At 52.9% G+C, this 27,793-nt stretch overlaps 1 long non-coding RNA gene across 7 annotated transcripts in view; it reads right to left on the bottom strand.

The window, feature by feature from the left end:
* LOC110599197 (uncharacterized) overlaps positions 1-18,601 on the bottom strand; it is a 150,190-nt gene extending 131,589 nt beyond the window's left edge. For 3 of the 7 annotated variants that reach the window (XR_013435961.1, XR_013435960.1, XR_013435957.1), the window contains exons 1-3: positions 18,000-18,601; positions 5,030-7,141; positions 9-4,496 (exon numbers count right to left, since the gene is read on the bottom strand). This is a non-coding gene — a long non-coding RNA (uncharacterized LOC110599197). The remainder of the gene's footprint in view (positions 1-8; positions 4,497-5,029; positions 7,142-17,999) is intronic. The other 4 variants (XR_005726209.2, XR_013435958.1, XR_013435959.1 and 1 more) reach the window with 4 other exon arrangements.
* Between the last annotated feature and the right edge of the window lie 9,192 nt (positions 18,602-27,793).

Below are 27,793 nucleotides of genomic sequence, written 5' to 3'. Positions count from 1 at the left end.
GAAAATACCTGTGTGTCGTTCCATTCACAGTCCGTGTCCCCAGAGGGCCCATCTGCAGAGGCAGAAGCAGATCCAGGGCTGGTAGCAGGCGACACTGCAAAGTATCAAGAGGGAAGGCCCCGGGGGTCCGTGGAAATGCCTCAGAACTCTGTGGTTATGGCTGCAAAACTACCAGCTGACTGCAATTCTCAGACTTGTGCCTTTAACTATGGGTGGGTGCACAGTCAGTAAATTACACCTCAGTAAAGCTGGCTCAGAAGCCCGGGTGGGGGTGGGGTGGGGAAGCTGGTGATCAGGCAGCTCAGTGGGAAAAGAATGAAGCATCCTCTGGAGCCTGTTGCCTTTACCAACTTTATCAGGAAAACCCCTTGTCTCTCAGGCTCCGGGGACTCCAGCAAATAGGTGGGGAACTGGATAAAGGATGGAGCTCATGATCAGACAGAAGCAGCCCCCCAGCTGTTGGTGGCGGGTATATCCCCAACGCCCAGCCTTGACCTTGACTTTCTCACCTGCAGAAAGATGCTGAACAGATGCAACAAATGCAGGTGTTTTTGAAATTCAAAGTTGCTTTTTAAAAAAAACAAATATGATTTAAATAGTAGAATGTCAGGAACCTGGCCTGCTTCACCAAAGCCCCCTCCTCAAATTGACCCAGAGTTAAAATCAGCATCTCCACCATCTTCCACCTGCTCATGTGAAGCATCAGACAAGGGCATGTTACAGGCAGGCAAAGTGGCCTTTAGTCCTGTCCTGTCCATTCAGCAGGTGCATACAGAGACCTTGGCAGGTGCTGGCACTGTGCCTCATGCTTTGGGGCACAAAGTAACATAAAGAGCCCTAATTTCCAGCTTACAACCTTTTCAGTACACTTAAAAAGCAAGTCAAGGTAGCCGAGAACCCTCACCACCACGGGCTGAAAACTGGTGCCGAGAAGCCCAAAGGTGGAGCCGTGGTGTGGGGCAGGGGTCCCCAGGGGGCAGCGACATCCCAGAAGGACTGGCCTGGCCTTCCCAGTCGGAGTACTGGTCTAAAATCCAGGCTCTCCCGGCTGTGAGGCCCGCAGATCCTCAACATCCAGCCCTACCAGGAAAGCTGGAATGAAAGCAGGGACCCCTCACAGTATCGGGTAAGCAGGGAAGAAGCCACAGAGCCTGGCTCAGCGGGGGAGCTCAGGAATCATTAGGTGACATGCCTCCCGCGTGGGCAGGTAGAGGAGAGCGTTGAGGGCGCTAGAACACCTGAGCCAAAGCAACAGCTCAGGAACCGAGGCTTGCTGCAGAGGGGCCGGGAAGAGACCAACCTGGCAGGAGAGCGCCTTCTGGATCTTCTTTGTCCCTAAACAAACCCCAAAACTATTCCGGGCAACATCTCTCTCCTTGCTTCCTCCTCAGCTTAGGGTCCCCCCACCCATACCAACAACAAAGAGGCCTTGCTAAGCAGCCAGAACCGACCCGGGTCAGTTGCTGGGGTAGCAGGTCATTTCCTCCAGGGGAGGAACAGGTCCTGCTGGCTCTGCCTTTGCCCAAGTGGTTGTCCTCAGGAGCCCAGGTGGAAAGCAGACCTCCAGGAAAGTCCAGGGAAGACCAGGTGGGCCAGAGTGGGCCAGAGGGAAACGGTGCAGAGTGCATACTGGGCCAGCTGGGGACCTCAAGTGGGCTGGGCCACCCCCAGGAGAGGGGCAGAGACCAGCAGATGGTGCTCCCCGGGTGGGTATTAGGGGCACAAAGGGTGAGCCCTGCTCCTCCCCCAGGTGACCTGCTGCCTTGTCCTGCTCTCCCTCAAACGCAGAAAATGCACATTAGTTGATCCAAAACCTCTGGCCAGACCCCTGCCCTCAGGTGGCAGGCAGCGGGGACCACACTTTCGACTTGGGGATGGGGTTTGATGGAGCCACGCGGGCAGGTGAGTGACCTTGAGCTGAGCCACCTCATCTTCATGCCCAGCAGCCTCTGGCACTTTAAAGCAAGGACAAAGGACAGTGACCCTCCAAGGCTGTCAGGCAGGCTGATGTGACCCTGGGACAGGGAAGCCACTACAGTCACTGGCACTATCCCTTGGTACTGGGGGCACATCCTTTCCCCCCAGGTCTGCAGGGCCTGTCCCTGGGCTCCAGGGGCTTCTCTGCCCCAGATCATGCAAGAATGGTGAGCAGCAGGCCTGACCTTCCACGTCAGGGTGGACCCTCTGTCCATCCTCCTGCACTAGCCCTGGGGTGTGACAGTTTCTCTCCAGCCTCCCTCAAGAACAGAGCTAATAAGAAAGAGGTCTCCCGAACCCAGTCCAGGCTGCAGTGCCCAGGGATCAGCCACCCCAGACACTCCCATCAAGCTGGGAGTCTGGTCTCCTGCAGCCCCTCTGGGCACCCAGGTTCCCTGCACAGCGGCCGCCATTCCCCCAGCGACCTCCTGACCACCCAGCCTCCCCCCGGACCGCCCTAAACAAAGGTGCTTTTCTCCCTGCTCTTCGGGGTCACCACGTTTTCGTCAGACCTGGGCTTGTTTTCTTTCGCTTGGGCCCATCTCGGCTTGCCTCCCCAGGCACCGCCACCCCCAGGAGACAAACCCCGTATTGTTTTCATAGACCTAATAAATGACATTGCTCCCCCACCTCCTGCCACCAACCCGCTAGCCCTCCCGGCCTTGCCTGTCTGAAGTCTCCCTTGTGCTAAGGGCCCCTCCCCCAGGAAAGAACAGGAATCTCTTGTTGAGGGGGGAGAAACACAGCCTGCTCTCTACAGAAGCCGCCCCTGCCCTTGCCATCAGGTGCCACTACGTCTTCCAGAGAAAGGCCAAGTTGTCACCTGACTCAGAACAGCCAGCCTCCGCCGCCAGCTCGTGTGCAGGTGGTAACTGGTAGTGAGGACATAAAAAGGAAGGAGGCTCCGAAACACGTCTGTCCTCAACAGTCTCCTCCCCGACCTCAGCCATGAAAGAGGTGGACGGGCAGGGAGTGGCCCCCGCCCCCACTGCCAGCTCCGCGCAGCTCCCACATGTGCCGGGGAGGGGGCCGCAGCTGCAGAGGCCCCGCTCTCCTGGGCCACTGGAGGGTGGGATGCACCAGGGTGCAGGGGCCGCGAACCAAAATGAGATGCGCATGTCATCCTCCGCAAACACAGGCTGGCGCCTGGTCTGCTCGGCCTCAGAGGTTCCCGAGTCTGCAAGATGGTCCCCAGAGCCTCCAGGTTTGGAAGGTGAGAAAGTAGGCAAGAGGAGTCAGCAGCCACAGAAGTGCCAGGGCCATCAGCTCTGTCCACTCCCTGACCACCTGTAGAGCAGAGGAAATAGCAAAGTCCACCACCTCTGAGCTCTGTGACAGGACTGCAAACTGCCCCTGCCTGCCTCTTGCTGCCCTCTATAAGGCTGTGTGGGCCAAATGGGCCTGCAGACATGTCCTCATGGCCACCCCTGCAAGACCCCACCCTCCCCCAGGCAGGGTGGAAGGTCAGGGGACCCACAAAACAGCCAGGAGGGACCTGAGCTGCAGGGAGCCAGGAGGGAAGAACCAGGAGCCAAGCGAGGCCATGCACCTCACACACACCCATGTCCCAAGCATCCACTGCTTTACTTTTAGAGCTAGACATAACCTTGGAATGCATGGCTGGTGTTTTGCCTAAGAAACAAAACAGGGGGACAGAGAGACAGAGACATCTGTTAAGGTCACCTATGGAAGAAATGACATGCAATGATTGAGACCCATATCATTCAAACTTTGGTCTAACGGGACTCTCAGCCTCCTCCTTTACCCAACCAATCTACAGGTAGATGAAACCGAAACCTGCAGGCTCTAAATATCTACTGCACAAAGTGAGGGTTCTCAGTGGGGTAAAGACGAGAAGTGACCAGGCACACCTGGAGACAGCCACCTGCCGCGGTGACTGAGTGGGAGCTGGGGGTGGGGCAAGAACCCAGTCCATCCCCATTCCCATCTGCTGTTTGCCCCCCCTCTGGATGACACTGTCCTATCTGGCGTGAGAGTCCATGGAAACTGTTCCAGATTCCATGGTTGGTGGTGGCTTCAGCACCACCATCCTCAGGTTCTAGGTCTAGTCCAGGAAAATACCAAGGATGGAGGGACCTGCCTTCCTGTCCAAGATGGCGCTGCTGCTGTTCCTCCACGTCTAGCATTCACCCCTCTTCCAACATCCCATCCCTAGCACGCCCCTCCCAGGATGAGCATGAAACCTTCCATCCAGCCAACCCTTTGATGTGTCCCGCCACTGGACCCACCTGTCCACAGCGCTGTGGGAGGGAGCCAGGCTCATTTCTCCCAGAGACTGCATTTAGCTACGTCCCGAATTCCCCAAACCACTCTCCCTCACACCTCACCTGCACCCAGACACCTGCACAGCGGCACAAGGTGCTTTCTGAGATCAGGTTCCACCTCCTGCAGGCTGTGCGTCTGCAGAGCCCAGAAGCCTTTACCATCCAATGGTTTGTCTCCATCACTTCCCGCATTTCAGGATGACCCTCAGGCAGGCTTGGGAACGATCTCAGGTCCTGCAGTGGGACAGCGTAGGCTCAGCGAGGCAGAGGATGGTCCAGGATTCTCCTGCTGATGGAGCTTAAGCCCAACCACCCCCACAACTGTCCTGTGTGAACAGAAACTCTGGACTGTGCCAGGAGGCCCATCTGGAGACGCCCTTCTCAAGCACCTGCACCCCACCTCCCCCTGCAGGAGGCACAGAATGGAACTCAGGAGCCCCCGCCACCCCAGCGTCCTGCCCAGCACACATACATCAATGGCAGGGCCCAGCACACCTTCTGAGAGTAACAGTGAAGGAAAGGGTCACAGATTGGGGCTGGGGCAGGGCTAGGGTTCCTCTCTCTAGGATGTCAGTGGGAGGGTCCTCCTGGACCAGCATTCCAGCAAGGTCCCCAAATCCAGCTGCTGTAGCAGGCCGGTGCCTCCCTCCCAGCCCACACTGAGTGGGCACAGGCTCAGCCTCTGTCACCAGAGGTATGTGCTGAGCCCTCCAGAGACACCCAGCAGGAGGGATCAGGGGCCACGGAGAACACACACCTTCACTCACCTGAACCTCAGTGGCTGACTCCCAGCCAGTGCCAGGTGAGGCGGCCTGGGACTCAGACCCAGCAGGGACAGAACCTCAAACATCGCTGGGAAGGCAAGTTCCCTCTCCGAGCCTTGCAGAGATGTCCTCAGATTAAGGAGATGCTGATACACCTTTGGCACTTAGATGATCAACAAGCAGTAGTCTGATGCCCTTCTTTCACAAAGGGCCAGTCACAGAATGTTCTGTTTGTATGACCGAGTAAAACCCTCTGTCACTCATGATCGAGAGTATTCTCAGGTGGAGCCACATACACACAGGGGCTCCACGTTGCTCTGCACCCTGGATGTGCATGCATGCATTTACCACATGCTTCTAAATGGCCCAGAGTCCCTGAGACCATGATTCTTCCACACACACACACACAGCCAGAGCCTGGTCCTCGGAATCGGTGAATCTTTCTCTATCCAAATAAGTAATGGGTGGGGGGCACCCTGGGGATTCTCCCTGGCTAGCCAAGACCAACTTGCAACAGAGGAGGGAGGTGGAAAAGTGGGCTCATCTCCCGATGGAAGAGCTGCTCTCTCAGCCCCACGCCCAGATTCCCCATAAAACCCAAATGATAAGATAATAAGCTGTGGCGCTGTCCGGCAGCCATGCCAACACAGACCCCCTTCTTCTGCTTGCCCAGACCCCTGGTCTCTCGCACAAAGTCTTTATTGGTCTCACTGCGGGGGTGAAAATAAAGGGGGTTTTGTCCTTCTCCCCCCCCCCACCGTGGGGCTGAGCGAGTTTATCTGACACTGCAACAGTCTTTGTAAACCGAGTGTCCCGGGATAAACGTTCCCTTAAGAGTCCCTTGGCCTGGGACAGAGGGACCCTCTCCAGAGGAGAATGGGGAGCTTGTTCCGGATGGTCTTTTAATGGGGAGGGGGGGTGTCCCCAGGACAGGCCTCCCGCACACTCACAGAGCGCTCTCTGTCCCGGGCGACAATGGAGGCGATTCTTAAAGACACGGATGCTGAAAGAGGGAAGGGAGGGTTTTTTTTTTTTCCTAAGGGGAGGGGAGGGCGTTCAGGGTGGGAAGTGGGGGGAGTGGCCCAGAACAATCCGGGCTGTGACAAGGCATCTCTGTGCCTGGGAGCCGCTGCAGGGCAAGCACAGGGAAAGCTGGGTCGGGGCTCCTGGCGGGCATCAGTCTGCAGCGCCAGGTTGGCATCCCAAATCCAAGATGCGCTCCTCCCAGCACACAAAACAGGACTCCCTTCCGACCAGGAGGAAGGTTCTGGAGATCAACTCTCTGAAGGCAGTTTGAGCCCCAATGTAAGCCCTGGAAAGGGTAAGCAGGCGCCCCCAAGCCCACAAATAAATACCGTTCTCCAAACCACAGGAGAAAAGGGTCACTCAGGCTTCCAACTACTCACCATATAGAGACAGCCAAGCCAGGTGCAGTGGCGCACACCTGTAATCCCAGGGGCAGGAAGATCACGAGTTCAAAGCCAGCCTCAGCAATTTAGCAAAGTCCTAAGTAACTTAGTAAGAGACCCTGTCTCACTAAGGCCTGGGGATGTGGCTCAGTGGTTAAGTGCCTCTGGGTTCAGTCCGTGACCAAAAAAAACACTGTCATGAATGATGGCCCGGCAGGACCATTTGTTTGACTGAGTACTTCTCCAGGGGACTGAGGGGTGCTGCTGACAGAGCTGGGCGACTATCCACTGAGAAAGACCCTGCCTTCCTCCTCCGCTGCCATCCGCAGGACTTGAGGGAAATAAGGAGACACCTCCTGTGCTAAAAAGAACCAGGCATCAGCGGGTTCCAAAGCACAGAAAGGAAGCTGAGGCTTGACGTGAGGTGCCATGTGCCCAAAGCCAAAGGCAAGTGACAACCAGGGACCTGTGGATAGAAATCCAGACTCGGGGGCTGGAGGCACACGGTTCTCAGGACCATCCAGACAGCAGGCCTGCAGCACCTGCAGAGAGCAAGCTGTGTCTGCATCCGAGTCACAGCCTGCTGAGCCGGCTCCAGTGGGACCACAGCCACACACCCCACAGGAGTGCATCGTGGGCCTCGCCCCACCTGCAGAGTCACCCGGTATACATCACGGCTTTCCTGGGGTCGGCATCAGAGCAGGGGCTGAAATCAGAGAAGGGGCATGCAGGGCCCATGTCAGTAGGCACAATTAGAAAGCTCTGCCAAAAGAGTTAGCCCCTGGGTGAGTTTACACACGTATCACCCGCCACATCCACTGGACAAGAATGACGGGTTCAATGTCACCTCCAAAGCTGAGGCTCACTGACTATGCCCTGGGAGGCGAAGGGAAGGAGATGGAAGGTGCGGCCCAGGAGGAAAGGAGAACCTGTCGAGATCCTGGGGAAAGGGGCTGAGCCAAGCTCACTCCAGACCCCAGGAAGGAAGAGCCAGAGGCTGCTGCCTGCCTCCTTTCCCCACACCTCCGCTCAAGCCAGTGGAAATTCCTGGGCTCATCCATCATATTTCCTTGCACACCAAAGTGTGCACACCACCTTTACGTAAGTTGTCGCACGTAAGCCAAGGAAGCCACAGTCCAAACTCTATACTTCAAAGAAAAAAAGCCAAAAACAGGAAGTGGACCTCCTGGTTAGGGAATGGAAACTCTTCTCTTGCCCCAGTTAAACCCAACAACATCTGTGCAGAGCTACAGCCCAAGCAGACAGAGCCACTGAGCCAGGGTTTTAGGCTTGCAAAGGACTGAGCTAGAGGGGGCAGGGGAAGTATGGGGAAGCAAGGATACTAGATTCACTCTACTCCATCCAGTGCATGAGGCATCCTCCAAACTCCAATGCCCCAACCTCGAGGCCACCAGGGGCTCCACTCTCCATCCCCCCCAATCATTTCCACTTACAGGTGCTGCATGTGAAGGGCAGGGCACATGGCAGCTGACCTGAGTCAGCTCAGGTGGGCAAGGCTTCCACACCCTCAGCCCACCTGAAGGTGATCTTGTTTCAGCCCGAGGCACCTCTCCCCATCTGCAGGCATAGCATCAGAAGAGCAAGCCCAGCAATGGAGCTCTTTTGAAGGCTCAGCTCAGGACAGGGAGTACCGCGCACAGCCTGGTCGACAGAAAGACGTTGGTCCGCCCAGAGGTCCCTGAGCACAACACTGCTATAGAACATCTTAGGACGGTGTCTGCCATCCCAGCCCACTGCAACACCTGCATCCAATCTCACCAGCCTTTTTATTGATTATTCAGGATGCTAGGAGACGGCCCCACCCCGGGATCATCACATTAAAGGCCAGCAATCGTGGGGGATCTAAATATGAGGCAAAGCAAGCCCCCACTTCAGTGGCCTTCACAGGCATCAACAATGCTGTCATGCAGACTGGGCACACACACGTCCGGAGCAAATAGTGTAAGAAATGTACAGGCTTTGAAGACAGACTGGATCCCGACTCCACCATCTGCCCATCAAGAAGTATATGCAATGATTGACTCTCCAAACCAGACTTCACATCCATAGAGAGGAACAAGAAGAATGGCAAACAAAAGAGGTAAACTGAGGGAGTCTTAAACCTGGGGAGCCATTAATGAGCATTTCTCATAGAGGAGAGTCTAGTTAATGAACCTCTCCACTGGTTTTGGAATTCATTACTTTAACACTGAGACGCTGTCTTATCTTCATTCACTCCTAAAAGGTGGCAGGTCTCACTTCTGCCCCGAGAAGGCAGAAGAAAGAAACACTGTTTTAAAGCTTCCAGGGGGTTCCTGGGAGAAAATGGCAAAGATGCATCATAGCCACAGAAACAGGATGACATCCACTTATTTGTGACTAATGGCACTTTCCAAAGGAGACCAGGATGCAAGCTCACAGCTAGCAACCAGGTGGATGCAGTCACGTGCCCAACTTGGAAGCAGATCAAGCTCTGGTTCCGCACGGAACATCAGGGGGACTTTGCACAAGTATCATCAGCACCCGGATCCTCAGCGTCCCCGTCTGGTAAATGGGGCAATACCGAGCACAGTGGCTGGCACTCCCACTGGGACAAACAGCCCCTCCCTCGCCTCCACTTCACCCCCTAAAAAGGCTATTCCTACTCAAGCTTAGACAGAATAGTCTACCACAATGACAGTGAGATTTTTTTTTCCCAAAAAACCATGGCAAACAAGGACACCTGGTCTCACCTGCCAGAGCAGCAGGGTTTCCTCCAAGAGCTCACACAACCCATGAGCATGAGTCACTGCTCCTCAAACAAAGCCTACCTGTGTAGCCAGAGGACAAACAAGCAACAGTGGGTCCCACCTTGAACTCCGCAGCCTGGGGATCAAAGCCGTCTCTCACATGGAGCACCCAGACACGTCCTCCTGGTGGCACACGAGTGTCTGAACCCAAAGGAGCCATCCGGAATGAATTTGCCTAGGTGTGCACTCCTGGACCAGCCCCGGGTCTGGCCTCCCTGGTTCTCAGTCCCCTGCCTCCACCTCGCTGGCTGTCGATGCAGAAGCCCAGAAGTCTGCCCAGATCCATTACCCCCCGGCTCCTGTCACCGGGCTTTTCACACCAGGAGAGGAACAAAATCTGTCTCTCCAAAGCAGACTGGAGGCAGCCCCATTAGTCCACAGGAGCTCAAATTAGGTAATGTGTTTTCCCTTCTTTGAAGAAATTCCAGGTAAGAGGTGTCATTCCAAGCACTGAGTTGCTATTCCAGTGATAATTCTGTCACCAGAACCAGTCACGAGTGATCAACTGCAAGGCTGGATTTAGCAACCTAAGAGCCGAACTGCCAGCTCTATGATGGAGCAAGAAGATGTCCCCAAGCCAAAACAGACGCAGGCTCCGAGAGTCTGAGGAAGGGCCTGCTGCGGTTCATTTGTTTGCCAACTTTTACTGAACGCGAAGGTGTCCCGGGCACTCTCCTAGGTACCAGGCAGACACAACTGGTTCCCTGCCCAGCAGCATGCATGTCGGTGCAGTATCCAGTATTCCAACTCGTCCCAGGAACACGGGTGGGACCGCCCTGCATCTGTCCCGCTTCCTAAGGGCCTTCATTTCCTTTTGCAGAATCCAGGGGGAGGGATGCTGCCTTCACCCACAGAGTCAGGGGTGAAGCCACAGGACAGCCAATCAATGCACCCCATCCCCTCGCCACAGCTGGGGGTCCGGGAGTGGGCGTGGTCCCAGGGTCAGCTCTCAGGAAGGCACAAAAGAACCAAAGAGGCAGGAGGTTCTGCAAATACTGCTGCCCCTTCGGATCCCCTGAGGAAGTCCTCCTAAGGATGAAGCTGTCTACAGACAGGACAGGACGGACAGAGCTGGAGAAAAATACCCACAAATCACAGCCCCCCCATGCCTCGCAGTCATGGGCACCAACAAAACTCTGGATCCTGCGACTGGGACCTACAACTGAAAATGGCCAGGCTCATCAGACTCTGAGGGTGAGGAGCTGACCCACAGCACTGGGTCAGTACAGTGATGGTGACTGCAGTGGGATAGGGCCCCACTCTGAACCCCAGCCCCGTCTTCAAAGCCCTGTGGCCCCAGGGATGCTCCTTGATGCTTCTAAGCCTCGAATCCCAGGGCAGCCACACGGACATCCCACCTTGCAATTGACCCCAAGCTTTCAATTCTGTGAATACCTCAATGACATGGACGCAGGTGCCTTCAAACAGGTCGGCAATCATCATCTGGAGCTCACGCCTGTGACTGCATTATCAATATCACTCTACTCTACTCCTCGTATATGATTACGTGTCATAGGCTGCATTCACGTTTCCAGAGGGGTCCGCCTCTGGGACAGTGGGACAAAATGCCTTCAGAGACGGAAAGACTCAAGCGTCTTCTCCGAGCCTGACCCTCCTCTCCTTCCAGCTAGAACCCTGCCAACGGGCGAAGGGCTTTGGCTGGGGGAGCTCATCTGTTGATTTCAGGGACAAGTGACATGGCCCAGTGGGCGGGTAGACCTGTGAACACGGTCACGCTGCCACCTTCCCCAGGCTGGTGTCCCACAGAGGCCCAGGGTGCCAGGGGCTGAAAGAAGGGTTCAGAAAAGGGACTATGCCCGTCCCCTCACAACAGTGGGGACAGCCTGAAGGAAGGCACTGAAGGTGAGGAAGAAAGACACCAGGAAAGGCCACTAGCCCACGGGTCCGGCTGGAGTGAGAAATGGGTCAGTCTCGGCTCCTTTTAATTAAGGCCCTAAACACCGGAGCTTCCTGGCTTGCCAATGACCACAGACTCAGGAGACCTCCCTAGCCCAACCCTGGGCTGCAGGTGAAGGAGCAGGGTGACCGGGAGGTGACCCTCCCCTCCAGAGGAGAGAGCCACAAGGGAAGTGTCCAACCAAGTGCAGGAACAACAGCTTCACTGACGGCTCCTTAACTTTAACGGTAAATGGAAAGAGGACACTGACAGCAGCTCCGAGGAGTGGGAAGGGACAGAGGCCGTGAGAGCCACACCGAGGCAGACACAGTACCCCGAGGTCAGGGAAGCCACTGACGACAAATCTTAACCCCCCTGGAGGATGGCGCCCTGGGACTTTCAATCCCAGCCCAAGACAGAAAGCCCTAGAAGGGAGGTGACCACCCCAACCCAGCCAGGACCCAGCTCTCCAGGGAGCTGCTGGGCAAACCCGACGGCCAGCTCACGACGCTCCAGGATGCGCTTCTGAAGCCACCTGTCTGCAGAGAAGGGCTCTCTATTTAAACACCTGTACGATTAAACATGTTTAAATTATACACATATCTCCATTCCACTTGCAGCAACTTCATGGAGGAACGTTGACCCTGCAGGACACACTGGCAGAGAAGATTCACCCCAGAGTTCTCTCAAGTCGGGGGCCTATCACCATCCTCCCGGCCCGGCTCCACACCCACACCTCCCAGCACCCACTTCTCACTGCGTTCACCAGGTCAGGAGTTAGGGTCCGTGGGTGAGTTCTGCTGAGTCTCCCTGCCTCCTTCTCCCACCTGCACCCTAATGTCCTCCTGTGACAGGGAACATATTTGAGTACTTCCTCAGGCCCCGGGTGACTTCAAGTGGGACAGTTTAAATAATCAGGACCTCAGGAACATGCTGACCACCCAACCTTCTAATTTAGAAGGAAGAGTCGCACTTTCAGAGCTGGGGGCTGCCCACTTACTCAGCTGCTCCTTAGTTTCCTGGGTGAAGACCACTCCTCAGAATTAAAAGCACCTCCCAGTCACAAGGTGGCAGGAGGAAAGGCCTGGGCACACGAGGTCTGTGCACTCATCGTGATGCATTCAGCCTTAAAGGAAGGGAATCCTGAGCCATGACAACGTGGGTCAACCGAGAAGGTCACCATGCTAGGCGACCAAAGGCAGACACCCAGAGACAAACACAGTGCGGTTCCATGTGCACGAGGTCCCTAAGATGTCCAATTCCTGGAGACAGAAAGCAGAAGGTGGCTGCCGGAGGCCAGGGAGGAGAGAGGGTGAACTCTTGCCAAAGGGTTTCGTTGGGAAGATGGAGGTCTTCCAGGTGGACGGTGGCACACTAAGCGAATGCACTTCAAGCTGCCAGAACTGTACACTTAAAAATGATCAGGGTGGTCCATTTTATGTTGTGTATATGATGTCACAATAAAAAAACTTTACATTTTTAAAAATGAGTTAAGTGAGGGAGACGATTGTAGAGGCATGATCGTCACGTAAAGGTCCTGAGTGGTTCACTCCTAAAGGAGTTGTCCCCGGAGGCCAGCATCTCGGGCATCTTCATTTCCACACATAAAGCACAGCAGAATCCCTCCAGCAAAGACTGCCACCTCCTCAAGTCACCCTTTGATTGGCACAAAAACCACTCGAGACCATGTGTGTAAGAAGCACAGGGGTTGTACCAGTAACTAAGAAGCATCCAGCAGGCACTCAACATTTGCAAAATTAAGGAGAAGCAGCAGCCTACAGGCACTTAGCTGGAGAAAAAAAGCATGCCCTGAGATCCCTAAGCAATTTCCAGGTAGATCTGCTGGTCAGACAGCCATGGTCCTTCCTGGCCTGCCCTACTGGGGCCTCTCAGTCCTATGCTTTCACGCACAGGAAAGTAAACGGCAAAAATGAAATGAGTGCAATTACAATGTGCTAATTGAAATAATAATAATAATAGAAGGGAATTCGGGGATAGTGGAGCCAGCAGATGGCGGAAGTGGGGGCGGGCAGAATGTCCTGGGAATAGGATTGATCAACTTATGTGCATGTGCGAACGTGGCACGATGCACCCCATTGCTATGTGCGATCATAGTGCACCAACAAAAATTTCTTTTCAATTAAGTGAAATGATGTCAGGGTCACATATTTTAGGCAACAGAAATGAATCTGATAATCATTAAACTGAAACCGTAACGAATCAGCACCTTCCCAACTGTTGGGCTGCGTGTGCTCTCGGCCCATGGGTTCCCAGGGCTTCAGAACCGCAGGACTGCAGTCCCACATGGTCGGCCCAGGCACAGCCAGCTCCGTTTCACGACACACAAAGACGCCTGGTTTCAGGACTTCTGTGCAAAAACCTGTACCAACACACCAAATACGGGAGGAGGTGATGATTCACGTTTCAGAAAGCATTCCTGGACGGGAACCTGCCACCTCAGCATTCTTGCTGCCTCATGATTCCTCCAGGCCTCCTCCTGGGCATCACGTAATCAGCCAAAGTCGGTTTTGTGTAGCATTTTATTTTTTTAGGGCAAACCTATTCAGGGAAGCAAGGGAGCCCCAGTGATTTGGGACAGGGTGTCCTTAGCTGAAGGTGTGGCTGAAGGAAGACCTTCTTGTGGGATCAATCCCGTCCTCTTGCAAAGTGAGCAGCAGACATCTATCCTGGGGAGAGGGGGTGCTCACTTGGGCCCGGCCTGCTCCAGTATGACAGTGACATCGCTTAGGACAATGGTGGCCAGAAATAGAAGTAGAATTAATCTGCACGCAAACACCAGCAAGCTAATGTACCAGGAAGCAGCAGCGGGGAAGGGGAAGTTCCCAAGCTCCAGGGACTTCGCACTCCCAAGGGGAAGGACTGCTGCAGATCTGACTGGATCCTTGGCCCAGATCCGCAGTTCCTTTATCATTCACCCCAAAGCGGCCACGTCTGGCTCAGCCAAGGACAAAGGGCACACGATGTCTAGGTAAAAACCTGGACTAACCAACCCCTAAGTGCAAATGGCGGTCCAGGCCAGGTGGGGGTCAGCCAAGGTTTCCTGGAAGACAGGAAGAGAGCTTTGTGGTTGGGTAAGTTCCAGGGGAGCTGGGGCGGGGTGGGAGAGGCCTCAACTTAGACTTGAGCTGGCCAAAAATCAGTCGACTCCCTATTTCTTAAAGTGTCCATCTCTGTCTGAACGGGCTGCGGAACATAGAAACTGGGGAACCCCAAGCAGTCTCCCCAGCCTCAGACAAATCAAAACGGAAGCTCTAAAGGTGAGGGGGGCTGCTGAGTGTTATTGGCAGGTTCTCCAAGCAGTTCATTCTCCAACCGCCCCCTGAGAACAGACCGTGGGAGCACAGTGAGTTATCCCAAAGTGAACATCCTGAAGGGGCCCACATGGACCTGCGAAGAGCTGCGGCCTCTGGGAGAGCAGGGCCTCCAGGAGTCGTGGAGGAGAGGGACAAACCAGGTGTGGAGAGCAGCACCCTCTCCCCTTTCTCTAGGAGTAGCCGGTTACCAAGGACACCTGCACCACGGTGCATGAGGACAGCAAGGTGGAATCGTTGTTTTCTACACACAAGCTGTGGGAAGGCTGGCCGTGCTCACAGAGGGGACGAGAGGCCAAGTGCAGACAAACAGACCCTGGCAGGAACAGAAACTACCTGGCCAACAGAAGGGTGTTCTGTGGAGACTTAAGGCACCTTAAAACTTCTAGACCCCCAGCAAACATCACCCACACACTCTGCAGGTGACCTCTCCACATTGGAAAAGACAGCTTCTCTGCAGGTTTACGGGCCACATGGTCTCTGTTGTAGGATGCATCAGACCAGGTGGGAGTCAGCCAAGGCGGCTTCCTGGAGGAAGAGAGTGAGCTCTGTGGTTGGCTAGACTTCAAGGGCCCGTTTAGACGGTCACTGTCAAGAATGAGTCTTCTTTGGGTTTCCTAAACTTCTCAAGAGCACTCCCTTGTGCAAAGACCTTGGGCCAGCCTCTATCCACGTTAGCTGCGTCCCCAAGCGCCTTCAGGATAGCTCTCCTCACCCCAAATCCCCCACCCCTCCAGACAAAGAAAGCCCCGAAAGAAAAGGAGAGTCAGTCTTCACCCAAGATTACCCAGCAACACCCTCCATCCATCCCAAGCCGAGAGCAAGAACCCATGTTCCTTAGCTCTGCCCGGATGACCAGGAAATGCAACATGGCTGGGTTTGCACCATGAGCTCCCTGACACACCTGCGGCATGAGTCACCAGCGCAGGCACTGATTGCATGGTGTACTTGTCAACCGCAGAGTCAGTGACTTAGCAGCCTGCTCTCACGCACACCAGATGACATCCATCTACCTGGCCCCCAGAGACATGTTGGGACAGATTGGGTAATAACCCAATTTTTACTCAACCACGTTCCCAGTGGAGGTTTGGAGAGAGAGAAGGGGAGACGCAGATGGTTTCCCATGTTCCGTCTGAGCTCCTCCAGGGCCCAGGGCTATGATCCGACTCAGCTGCTATCATTCAGGAGGGGGCTAGGTATCCTGGGAAGGAAAGTAAAGGGACCATCTCAATTTTAAACCTTCTCCAGAACAGAGGCCATCTACTGTGACCCTCTCTGCTTCTGCTTTTACAAAATGTCATTGTAGGACCAGGGATTAGACCCTGCACCAGAAAAGGACATTAGTGGGACCACTAGAGGAATGTCAGTAAGACCTATGAGTGAGTGTTGTGTTAATGTTCACGTCTGCAGCTGGTCCTGCCTTGCACAGGGGTGTGTCAAACGTTAACAAGTGGGAAAGCTGGAAGAGGATATGGGGGAACTGGGTACAATTTTGGCAACTTTCCTGTAAATCGAGATTTATATCAAAACCAAGTTATTGTTTGAGAAAAGACAGTGTTTTCCTCTAGCTGCTTACTTAACACTAAGTCTACATACAGTATTGCTAAACCTATTCATACCACAGTCCTGAAGGCAAAGTCTACGACATTCTCATACCAAAGCTGATCAACTCTTTGACACAGAGGAAAAAGAACCGAACAAAACCCTGCATTCAGTGGGCAGTCATTTATCCTGTACCTGTGTTTCCTCCCCAAGATGCAGGCCTATCGGGTAGAGAAGTGGTGGCCTTTGCCTCTAACTGCAAGAAATGCTCACCAACAGAGGCACACCTTCAACTGTAGACCTGATTTTGAATTAAAATTAAAAAAAAAAAATAGCAATTTTGGGGGATTTTCCACAGGGCAACAAGCAAAATATGGACAAATCCTTATGTAGAAGGAGAATCAACAATGCCTTACCTCTGGGGGTGAAAGTTTGGAAATACCTTAGTGACCAACAGTGGGGGGGATTATCAAGCACATTATAGTTCAACACCTGCAGTGAAATACAGTATCGCAGAATCACTGCAGGGGAAACATTCAAATGAAATCAAGGGGGAAATCGAGCAGGAAACAGAGCTGTGCTAATTACAAGATTTTAACAATGAGGAAACATGCTCTTTTTTTTTTTTTTTTTAAATTGTGGGAGCTGGATTTCTTCCTGCATTTTCCACCTTTTTTGCAGCTTTCTGTAAAGGAGAAAAAGAGAATGGGTGGGATGCAGAGGTGGCACTGTGGGTCACTGTTCAGCTGAGCAGTTTCAACAGTTCCTGCCCCAGGATCAGCTTGAGAACTGGGCAGGGGGAGGTGGGGGAATGGCCTGGGATCATGCTACACCAACCTGGGCAGCTCCAGGGAGCCAGGTGGGGCTGAAGGCAGCTGAGGACCCCAACTTCTGGGGGAGAGGGACATATCAGTACTATCACCGTTTGATTTTTTTTTCCTTCCTCTGCTGCCTGGCTCTCTCCCTGCCAAGCAGGTGCTCTTTAGAGGTGCTGAAACCCTGAGCACTAACCAAGGAAGATGCTGACCACCTGTAGTTTTCTATGCAGGAGGGACTTGGTGGGAAACATCATCACCAACAGGTTCCATGAGAGAACCTATAGGCTGCAGATGGGTTTGTGGGTGGAGGAGGGAATCCCACAGCTGGGAAAGCATCCCCAGGAAACCATCTTCAGAGGCAGAGACCTGAAGTTCAGGACAAGTGCCAAGAAGGGAGAAGGAAAAAAGGACCCTGATTTGTACACTGAAGTGACAGGTCCTAGATGGCTGCCCCAAACAGGGCAGACACAAAAGAACAAGGAGAGAAGGAAACTGTAGATGCACAAATGGTTTACTTTCAGTTCAGGACTCAAGACTTAGCCCCCCTCCCATACTGGCCAAGAAACCTCTTCCATTACAAATTGCCCGGAGGAAAGAGGAGGTAGGAGGGTGGCAGGTGAACGCAATGGACCAAATTCCTGCCATCTCCCACCCATTCAGGAAACCTGTTTACACTCTGGCCAAACGCAGCCACCTGGCTTCCATTGAGGGTGGCCAGTACTTTCAGTAGGGCCAATCAACAGACACTCCGGCCCCCTCCGAGCCCCAGTTATTGACCTCAGAGCCTTCTCCAAGAGCTGCGCACCAGAAGCACGCTGGGTCGCCAGTGAGCAGATGTCAGAAGCTATTAGGTGCGCAGCGCTCCCAAACTAACGGACCGGAGGGGGACCAAGCAACAAGGTAAGTGCCAGGACCAAGCCGGTGCGTAAGGACGCAGGGCGCTTCCTCCAGCTAACGCTCTGTCCCAAAAGGCAGCCAAAGGCTTGGCAGCGCTGGAGCCTGAAGAATAATAACCAAGAATGCCAGGCTGGGGTGGTCGCTGATCACTGCAACCGGAGAAAATACGCTCCGCCTCGAGACAGAGGGTTGACAAAAATGATCTCCAAGAAGAGACACCGTGGGGCGGAGGGGTGGGGGACGAGGGGAGCAAATCAAATCCCCTTCCCCAAACTGAAAGGAAACTTACCTCCAGCTTAGCGACCGATTGTTAGGTAGAAGGAATCAATCCACTAATGAAGAGGAGTCCTGGGTCTTCTGAGCCCAGCTGATATGCGCCAAGTAATCCACGTTAGGGAGCCCCCATCCCTTTCCCCACTGTCCATTCAATGCCTAAGCGCCGCCAACCCCCAGCCTCTCCACCGCGGAGATGGCGGGGAATCTCGGCTGGGGTCCCCAAGCGGCTGCCTCGCGGTCCCCAGGGGTGGGAGCGCCGCAGGCATAAGCCCGGCGCCGGGAGGACCCCATGAACGCACTCCGCCTCCTTGCGCTGGGAGAGCACCGGTCCTGGACGCACCTTTTCTCTTTTCATCCCTGCGCATCGCCCTCGTGAACCCACAGATTGCGCCGGGAAAACCCCTCTGCCAGTCCAGGAACTCGCTAAAGGCAGATCCTCTCTCGGCCTCAGGTTTCCAAGTCCGTGGGGCCCGGGAAGCCGCGGGTGGGCACCCGCCAGGCGGGAGAATGCCGGGGAGAAGGCCGAGCCACAGATGCCAGCTGCAGCAGCAGCGTCCTGCCTCCGAGAGCCGCCGGCACCGCGCGCGATCGCACCGCCTATGCCTTCTGCGGGCGCTTGGGCCATTCGGCTTTTTTATACCATCCGACCGCGGAGGGGCGGAGCTCGAGGGGCGGGGAAGGGCGGGGCCTATGGCTTGCTGGGAGTTGTAGTTCTGTCTTCCTGATCCAGGCAAATGCTGGGCAAGGCACAACAGCTGTCCTCCCTCCTCCATGGACCAGGCGAGACTCCAATCTCAACGTCAGTTCGGTTGGCATTTGTGCATAAGGTGGGTCACACCTGCCCCTATGTGCAGCCCAGGACGACAAAACTTGGTGGCTCTAGAGTTAAATCCAGCTGAGCTGCAACTCTGCCTAGCCACCAAGCAGCTGTGTGACCTATAGAATATGGTCCGGATTCTTCCTGTGGCACGGAGAGGGACGTTAGTGCCTGCTTCTGCAGGCGCTGCCCACACCACACACCAAACAGTGTGGCCTGATCCGCCTTCTTTAGGGTGAACGATTGTCATTTCCTTACATTGTTTACCTGCTAAGCACACATGCTTTGAGATACCCCTCCACAACCTAGCTGCTAGCTGGAGCCCTCCCAGATTAAAATTCTGGAACTGCCACTGCCCTTATTCCACCCTGGGTTTCTGCATACACCTTCTCCTTCACCCAGCACCTGAATCCTCACAGATGCTGGATGCAGGCAGGAGGCCTCCCTTCAGCAGCCCAGTCAAGTGAGAGGAGGAAGCAGCCTCAAGACATTGGCATTGGATGTGCAAGGGCCTGTCTGGGCCAGAGCATTAACCCTGCCTGGGGACATCAGCCAAGGCTTTCCAGAGGACTGGTGTCTGAGCTGAACGGGCAGGAGGTGGGCGAACAAAGACACACAGCAACAGCACACAGAGGGCAGAGGGCTGTCTGTGTGGCGAAACTTTGCAGGTATACAAGAAAACAGCAAGCTGAGGAGGAGGCCAGGGCCTGGGATTCGTTTCCGGGGGCTCCTATGACAAAATGCACAGACTGAGGCACAGACAGGGGGTTAGAACAACAGAGATTTATTTTCTCACAGTTCTTCTTGGCTGGAAGTCCAAGATCAAGTGTCAATAAGGTGGTGCATCTGTCTCAAATGGCATCTGTCTGAACCTTCTTTTGCCATGCCAAAGGGTGACAGGCCTCTCCAGATTCTGACCGTGGCTGGCCTTTGTCAGTGATCTTTGACTTGCAGATACGTCTCCTGACCCTCCACCTTCACATGCCTCGGCCTGTGTCTTTTTACATGTCTTCCCTCTGTGGTCTCTGTCTCTTCCCACGTGTTCTTGTCATAAGGACACCAGTCATATTGCTTTGAAGTCCCTGCTCCATTGTGACTGCATTTTAACTAATTACGTCTACAGTGGCCCTATTTACAAATAAGGTCATGCTCTGGGTTACAGGAGATTAGGACTTCAACACACGTTGGAGGTGGACACGACTCAGCCCACAGCAGGCTCCTGTGACTTGCTGCCCCAGTAACACCCACTGTGACTCACCAGCCCTTTTGATAAGAGCAAGCTCTGATAAATGAGATGAAACCACAGAATCCCTGGGGCTGTGAAAGGGAGGGAGGCTTGGACCCTGTTTCCCTGTGGCCACATGACACTGGAGAGGAAGTGGCCTCAGGAACAAGGTATCCACATTTAACGTGACAAGAAGCACCTGGTTATATTCCTCCAGCTCAAGGAATATACCCAGGTCCGGGAGAAGAGAAGGTTGTGGTGGGGTGCCTTGTCTTCCCTAAGCACTTTCTGATTTTCAACCTGCCCTAGTGACCATTGAAATCACAGGCGACAGGTGAGTTCTGATCTGGCCCTGGAAGCCTGGCTCCCACCTCTTGTCGTGTGGCATCTGCAGAGAGTCGGTGGCAGTGCAGCATGGTTTGACAACTGTTTCCTTTTTACAGTCACATTTATCTCCTCTCTTGCTCTGGGGAGAAAAACTGAGACCAGGACAAACATGAAGATGACCTCCCGTGGCCTCCCCCACAGACTCCTGGAGAGAAGCCTCCAGCACTGTCCTGAGGAGTGGCAGGACTTCACCGAGTCTTTCCCTGAGCACAAGGTGGCACGGCTCAGGCTGAGGGGCATCCTGTCCTCTCAGATGCTCCCCGTGCCCACTGTTGATCATGCATGGGTTGCTGGTGTTTTCTGCATTCAACGCATTCTACTACTCAGTCTTTCAAAACTGTTCTTCAGCACCTTAGCTACTTGAGTGGTTAGGAAAACCGGGTACAATTAGTTTGATTTTTTTTTACCACAGGAAAAGCCAGAATCACATCTCTTCATTGCCCCAAAACCTCCAGAAACGTCAATATGAATCTCATTTACACAGATTCAGATACAGACCCGTATAGAGATATTTATGACATGCATATACACATATTATATACAGATGTACATCTCCCTCCTCTCTCCACTGACAGCCTAGAAGCAATGACACCCTGTAGCAGGAACATGTGGGCTACAATTTTGTTCCTAATACCATTGTCCAACAAAGAGAACCAAGGATACGTGGAGAAATGGCTAACTCTAGGGCAGGTGCAAGAAACGTACAAGACAAACCTGGGAAATCTTATAGTCTCAGAAAGTGTTAAAGTGTATCTAGGCATCACACACACACACACACACACACACACACACATATGACCACCACCCATACACACCCCCACACACACACACCCCGTGACCCTGTGAGTATGGCAAAGAGTCCCAGAATCCAACTTATTGAGGTTCTAATGGCTGAAGTTAAGCAATGGTTTGAACAACAGAATAAATAATATAGCATTGGATTATAGCCCCAAATATAAACTAAATATTCTTAAGTCCATACTAATATAGTTGATAGAATAAATAGATCCACAGGGGGAAATATATCTCCTCTGCAGAAGAATTCCAAAAATGTACGTGGACAAGCTGCCCTCTCCTCTTCCTTCCAAAGGGTGAAGTGAGGAGAGAGGGCCCCACACCGTGGCATGGCAAAAGAAGGCTCAGACAGATGCCATTTGAGGGATTGGCCACAGAATCCTTGACCAGGGCTCCTCAAACTGTTAGGATTATCTAAAACAAGGAAAGTTCTAGAAACCGTCACAGCCCAGAGGGGCTTAAAAAGTCAGGATAACTAAATGTGCTATTCTGGATAGAAACCTGGACCTGGAAAGGACATTAGGGAAAAAGGGGAAAAAATGAGGAAATCTGAATACAGTGTAGACTTTAGTTAATGAGAATATATCGCTAGTGATTCAGAATTGTTACAAATGTAGCTATGATCTAGCTACAGATGTGGGGGTGGGGACAGATGTGCCATCTTTGCAGTATTCTGTGAATCTATTCTAAAACTGAAGTGCTATTTTAAAGGTTAAAAATGTAGACACAGGGCTGGGCTGTGGCTCAGAGGTAGAGCACTCACCTAGCACCGGCAAGGCCCTGGGTTCAATACCCAGCACAACATAAAAATAAATAAATAAAATGAATGCATACACAGAGAAAAGCCAGCGCTGTGCATCCTGTAATCCCAGCTCCATGGGAAGCTGAGACAGGAGGCATGAATTCAAAGCCAACTACAATAATTTAGCAAGGGACTTAACAACTCAGTGAGACCCTGTCTCTAAAAATGAAATATAAAAAGGGGCTGGGGATGTGGCTCAGTGTTTAAGCACCTCTGGGTTTAATCCTCAGTACCTAAAAAATAAAAGTAAAAGTAAAATGTATACACAGAGGCAAATGATTGCAGTACCAATTCTCTCCTGAGTAAAGTTTTTTAATTTGGGGAATAACTCCATGGCTGGCTGTTCTGTTGATCCTTTTTTTCCTATCTCAGAATTGTGATTATGCTGTCGGAATTTGAATGCATTTCTTATATCCTAGTATTCAGTGGGACACGTCACCAGCTTTATCTTCTTCAAGAGTTTCCTGGCACCGGGTGTGGTGGCGCACACCTGTGATCCTAGTGGCTCGGGAGGCTGAGGCAGGAGGATGGCGAGTTCAAAGCCAGCTTCAGCAAAAATGAGGCGCTAAGCAACTCAGTGAGACCCTGTCTCTAAATAAAAACAAAAATGGGCTGGGGATGGGGCTCCATGGTCAAATGCCCCTGAGTTCAATCCCCGGTACCCCCCCCAAAAAAAAAGAGTTTCTTGGACCTCTCCCATCCCATATTAAATTTTAAATTAGCACATTAAATTTTAGGTAAAAATAAACAAAACTATTGCAGAGGAAAAATGCTTCCAGAAGACCCTCCATGCTCACAAATTACATGTAAACTTGACCTCCCTCCCGGCATCGAAGCCTGCTATGGTCTGGCCTTCATCTCCTTTTTCACCCTCATCTCCCCAGTGAAGCCCCTGGCTCCAGGCAATGGGAACGTCTGCTGACTTGGAGCTGACTGTAGACCTCCAGCCCTCACTGTGGCTCCTAGTGCCTCCTCCACCCTCATCTCCACCCTCATATGGACTTCTGTGGCATCTCCCACCTGCCTCTCACATGCCACCTCTTCCAGGAAGCCCTCCTAGCTGCCCAGTTCCTGAAAGAGTTCCACTGAAGCCGCCGGATCCCTCAGTCCCTCTCCAGACCAAGTTTCCTGAAATCATGAATTTTATTCCTCTTTTTCGTAACTTTCCTGTCCCTACCATCCAGGGTGGTTTTTACACAAGATCAAGGTGCTTGGTGCCTGCGGTGGAGTCCCTGGTGCCAGCATCCAGTCGTCTTTAGAGCTAACCCCAACTCCAGCGGCCCAGGCCCTGTCCTTGACATTCACAGCATGTGGGAACCTCCAATAGTAGGTCCTGTTACTAATCCCACATTAGACAGAACAGAACCCAAGCCAAGAGCAATGAAGCACCTTGCTCGATGTCACAAAGCAATGGCAGGGCCAAGGCCCCAGCCCAGAGCCCTCTCCTGGAAGCAACTCCACCCTACTGCACAATTCCTCTGATTTCCCCACAGCAAGGGCTGCCTGGAGGTTCCTTCTAGGAAGGCTGCATGTTCTGCACAAGCTGGGATAAGGATGTGGTTAGACAGGTGGAAAGCACCCAGCACAGTGCCTTGCCCATAATAGCTACTCAATAAATCCTGGTGATCCAGGGTGCTCACCTGCGTCCCTCCTTATGCCCCCCCACTTTGCCCCACAGAGCTCTTCATCACCCATCCTACTCCCCCTTGTCAAAATGAGTAGTCAATGGATGGACAGAGCAGATAGAGATTCCTGCCAGCACAGAAAGTTCTGCAGCATCAGCACCAACTGAGACCTGATGACACATTCAGACTCTGGGCTGGCAGTGTGGCTCGGTGGTGGAGCATCTGCCTAGCATGCATGAGGCCCTGGGTGTGATCTCCAGCACCACAGAAAGAAAAGAAAGGAATTCAGATTCTCACACTGTACACCCCGCATCGGAATCTGCATCTTCTGATTCACATTTTTAAAAATTTTTAATTTTACAAAGTAGGCCTACATATACATATAATTACAGTTTAAAGTTCTTTTTCAAGTCAAAAAGCCTATCCTCTTGGACAGGGTGTGGGTTTTCAATGAGTGGAACATATCCTCCATCTCATTCTGCAACACTCTTTTTTTTTTTTAAACTTTTGTCCTGTCAGCAAAGTTCTAGAGAATGTTCATAAACCCAGCAGTTCAGAGGAGATAGAACATTTGGAAACAGTTTGATGTGGACAAGATTCAATAAATCCAAGACTGGCCCAGTGCCACACATCATGTGAATCTTTCAGATCACAGGACGTGCATCCGAGCTGGTTAAAACGTGCAGATGAACTTGGGGCTGACGTCCAAAATTATCAGAGGTGCGACACAGAGAGCCCAAAGCAAGCAGCGTTACGTTCCAGGGTGAGAGGACGCATCGATGAGAGTTAACTGCCGAGTTTCCCGAGCTTGGTGCAGAGACTCACATAACTAAAAAACAGGCAGATGCAGATGGATTTCAGCAGACAAATAAGTAATAACAAAAGGAAAGAAAGAGAGACAGAAAGACTGCTGCGTTTCAGGGGGCTGAGCGCTCCAAAGCCACCGAGAGCTTTCAGAGATCAGTGTCTGTTAGGATTTCCAGCAGCTGGCCGTGAGAGTCGTCACACCATTCAAAGTCATTGTCACAGGCTTCTCTGCCCATCCTCTGGTGATTTCCCACCCGAGGTGCATTGCCTCTGACTTTCCTGGCAGCCACAGGGAACAGTGTCAGCAAGGGACTGCCCTCCACCATCTGGGCTATTATTTTACCCTTATCTTCCTCTTGCTGCTCCAGGGTCCTGCTCCTGGGTCTTGCTCAGCTCCTTTCAGAAGTACCTCCAAGAGCCTGGCATGCAGTCCCTTCAAGGACAACCCTCAAGCATGAGGGAAAAGAGGCATCAGACCAATATCCCACTTTTCCATTCTTCAACTTGTTCTGAAGTTTATTCTGCATGGTTGCTTGGAGAGTCCCGGTGGGACTCACCCCTGTCTGTCCACAGCGTAACCTCCATTAACCCACTGTTTCCTAACCTTCCTCCCTCCCAGGTGGCCCTGCGTTTCCAAAGATAAGCTGTTATACCAAGAGCCTCTCTGATTCAGGAAGAATGCAAAATAAGACACCACTTGCACATCCAGGTTTCTGTCTAGATTCTTTGCCCACGTCTGCAATTTTCTAAGTCAGGCAGAATCGGGGTTTAAAGGTGAGAAACATTTCCGATGCTTTTGCTCCTTCTCTTCCACCCCACAGAGTCTTTCTGAAGTGCCTGAGGAGCTTCCCCGTGGCTCTTCCCACTGGGTTCAAGTCCCTGATGACCTCTTCCCACTGCTCGTCCCATTCTGCCTGCAGGATGCTCCTGAGGCTGGGCTCGGCTGGTCCTTTCAGAGCTCTCTGAGGTAGCCCTTCCTGCCCTCCCCCTTAGCCCAGTGACTGTTCTCTCTCCTTGGAACTCCCTTTAGGCGGTGATCGCTTTATGCACGGGACATCTCTTTAGACACGTACATTTCTGGCTCCTCCTGTAAAGGCTGCGTGTGCTGGAATCAAAGATATGAGGTATCCCATATGCTCTCTTTCTTTTTGAAATCCCTTCAAAAAGGGCCCAGTCAACATCGTCTGGTTTAAGTTGACTGACCAGCTCACACTGTTAACCAAGCAAGTGCAGATCAATGATGCTTTCGCCAGCAGACAAATTTACTCGCTCCCCAAACTATACTGAATCAGTCTCAAGCTCCACCCCAAAACTCGATATGACAGCAAACTGCCCAAGCTGGTAAGATCCATTAGCCTGCATCTATATACCAATATCATTATATTGAGTTAATATGTTCAGTGGTTTGTGGAATCATGGAGGAGCAAGTTGGAGATATGACTGAGAAGGCTAGTGTACGTCCCAAAGGCTCTCTGAAGAATGTGAGTGGGTAGTTTTCTGTCTTAAGATGGAACAGTGATGATCATTCATTCATCAATCAATCAATCAATCAACAAACATCTACTTGGCACCTGGTAAGTACTCTGCTAAGCACTGGGGATGTAATGATCAAGAAGAGAGACAAGGTTCCTTCGTGGAGGAGACGGAATACGTTAGTGAACGGCTGAATGAAGTACTTGTGGAGTCCGCAGAACAAGGCAAGGCAGAACGCTAAGCCATCGGAGCAGGGAGGGACTGCCTTGGAAGCTTTCTCCCAGGAAGAGGAGTTTCAAAGCTGGTGGGAACCACAATGTCCCTTGCTGGCGCACACCCGCCCTCACCACACCTGACCCGGTCACATGGGGGGCTCCTCTGGTCACAGGTTCCTGGGGTGGCTCGCTTGATTGTAGCTTTAAAAACAGAAAAGTTTAATAAAAGATGTGGAGGTGACTACGTTGAAGGGCAGGGCATGTCTGGAGATGCCGGAGAAGACCTGGCTGGACTCCTCTGCTGGGGGAGGCGGAAGGCGCCCTGCAGCCTCACGCCCAGAGGCGACCATCTCTGAAGCTCCTCAACCAGAAGAGCGTCATTTTCCCCTGGGAATGGAGTGGCTTTGGGGACGCCAAACACCCAGGAAGGCCAGTCCAGGCAAAGGGGGCATGGGACCCATCCAGTAGACACCGTCTCCCTTTCACAGAACTAGTGAAATCCAATATGGCAGCGGCATGGAAGGCCTGGCTGGGTTTTGCCAGAAGCTTGTGATGCAGATGTTCTCAAAGCCCGAGTTGAGCCCTTCACCTCAGATGCCCTCCCTGTCCCCTCCTGGAGCAGGTCAGATGGGTGGGAGACGGGTTGAGCAGTGCTGGGAAAATACCTGGGCCCCACCCCACCCACTCCCACTAGCCCCTGGAAGGAGGAGGCAGGCCGGCACTCCCAGCACACCCCGGGGAACACTAAGGCTTTGTTTGCTGGAGGTTCTGAAATCAGCCACCTCCCTTACCTCATCCTGAACTGTAGGTTCTGCCTCCTCCTCCTTCACCAGGGCATGGGGGAGGGGGCTCCAACCGCAAGAGGGAGGGGGGGAAAGGAAAGTGGCTGACCGCGGCTCCCACGCATATCCAAGCCTGCCCCCCACCCCATTCCCGCAACTCCCTTCACACATGGGAAACTGGCTTAGAGAGACGGCAGAACGTGACTCGGATCACGTGGAGGGTGGATGCCTGGCCGGCTCTGAACTCTGCTGGTTCCAAGTGTCCTTTGACACCACCTGCCTGGCTCCCAGCCAGACCTCAGCCCAGTTGGAGAGATGGCTCTCTGCAGAAGAAACCCAGGCAGAAGACAGGAGGGAACCCATGTTCAAGTTCTGAATCAGCCCTTGACCAGAGGAGTCTTGGTTTCCTGTGGGAAAATCAGGGTCACCCTTATGCACAAGTCTCCAAAGAGGTCATAAGCCATACCTGAATCTGCAGAAAGGCACAGCTGAGGAGATCACATAAAAACCATCACATTTTCATTAATTCAATTAAATTTTTTTGAATGGCATCTACATGTCAAGCAGGGAGAAATGACATGAATATGATCCTTCAGCATAGAAGCAGAAGGCACATTCTTAAAGAATTCATGCTATGCTTTACTTTACAATGGTAGGAAAAACACCCAGACAAGGCAAGTAACTCACCCAAGATCACACAGCAAGGTAGCAGCAACCACTAAGTCCTAAGATAGCTCACCTGAGAGTAGGGTCTAGGCTTCAGATGGCCGTCCAGGCTCTGAGGAAGGTTTGAAATGGCATCTGGTTCAACCTAACAGCCCTGTTCTAGATCCACTCACCAGGAAGCTGAGACACTTACAGGGCCCCCTGAGGGTCTCC

This window comes from Ictidomys tridecemlineatus, chromosome 3 (assembly GCF_052094955.1).
Source record: "Ictidomys tridecemlineatus isolate mIctTri1 chromosome 3, mIctTri1.hap1, whole genome shotgun sequence".
Classification (NCBI taxonomy): Eukaryota; Metazoa; Chordata; class Mammalia; order Rodentia; family Sciuridae; genus Ictidomys; species Ictidomys tridecemlineatus.
This window is presented reverse-complemented; position numbering and strand designations above follow the sequence as displayed.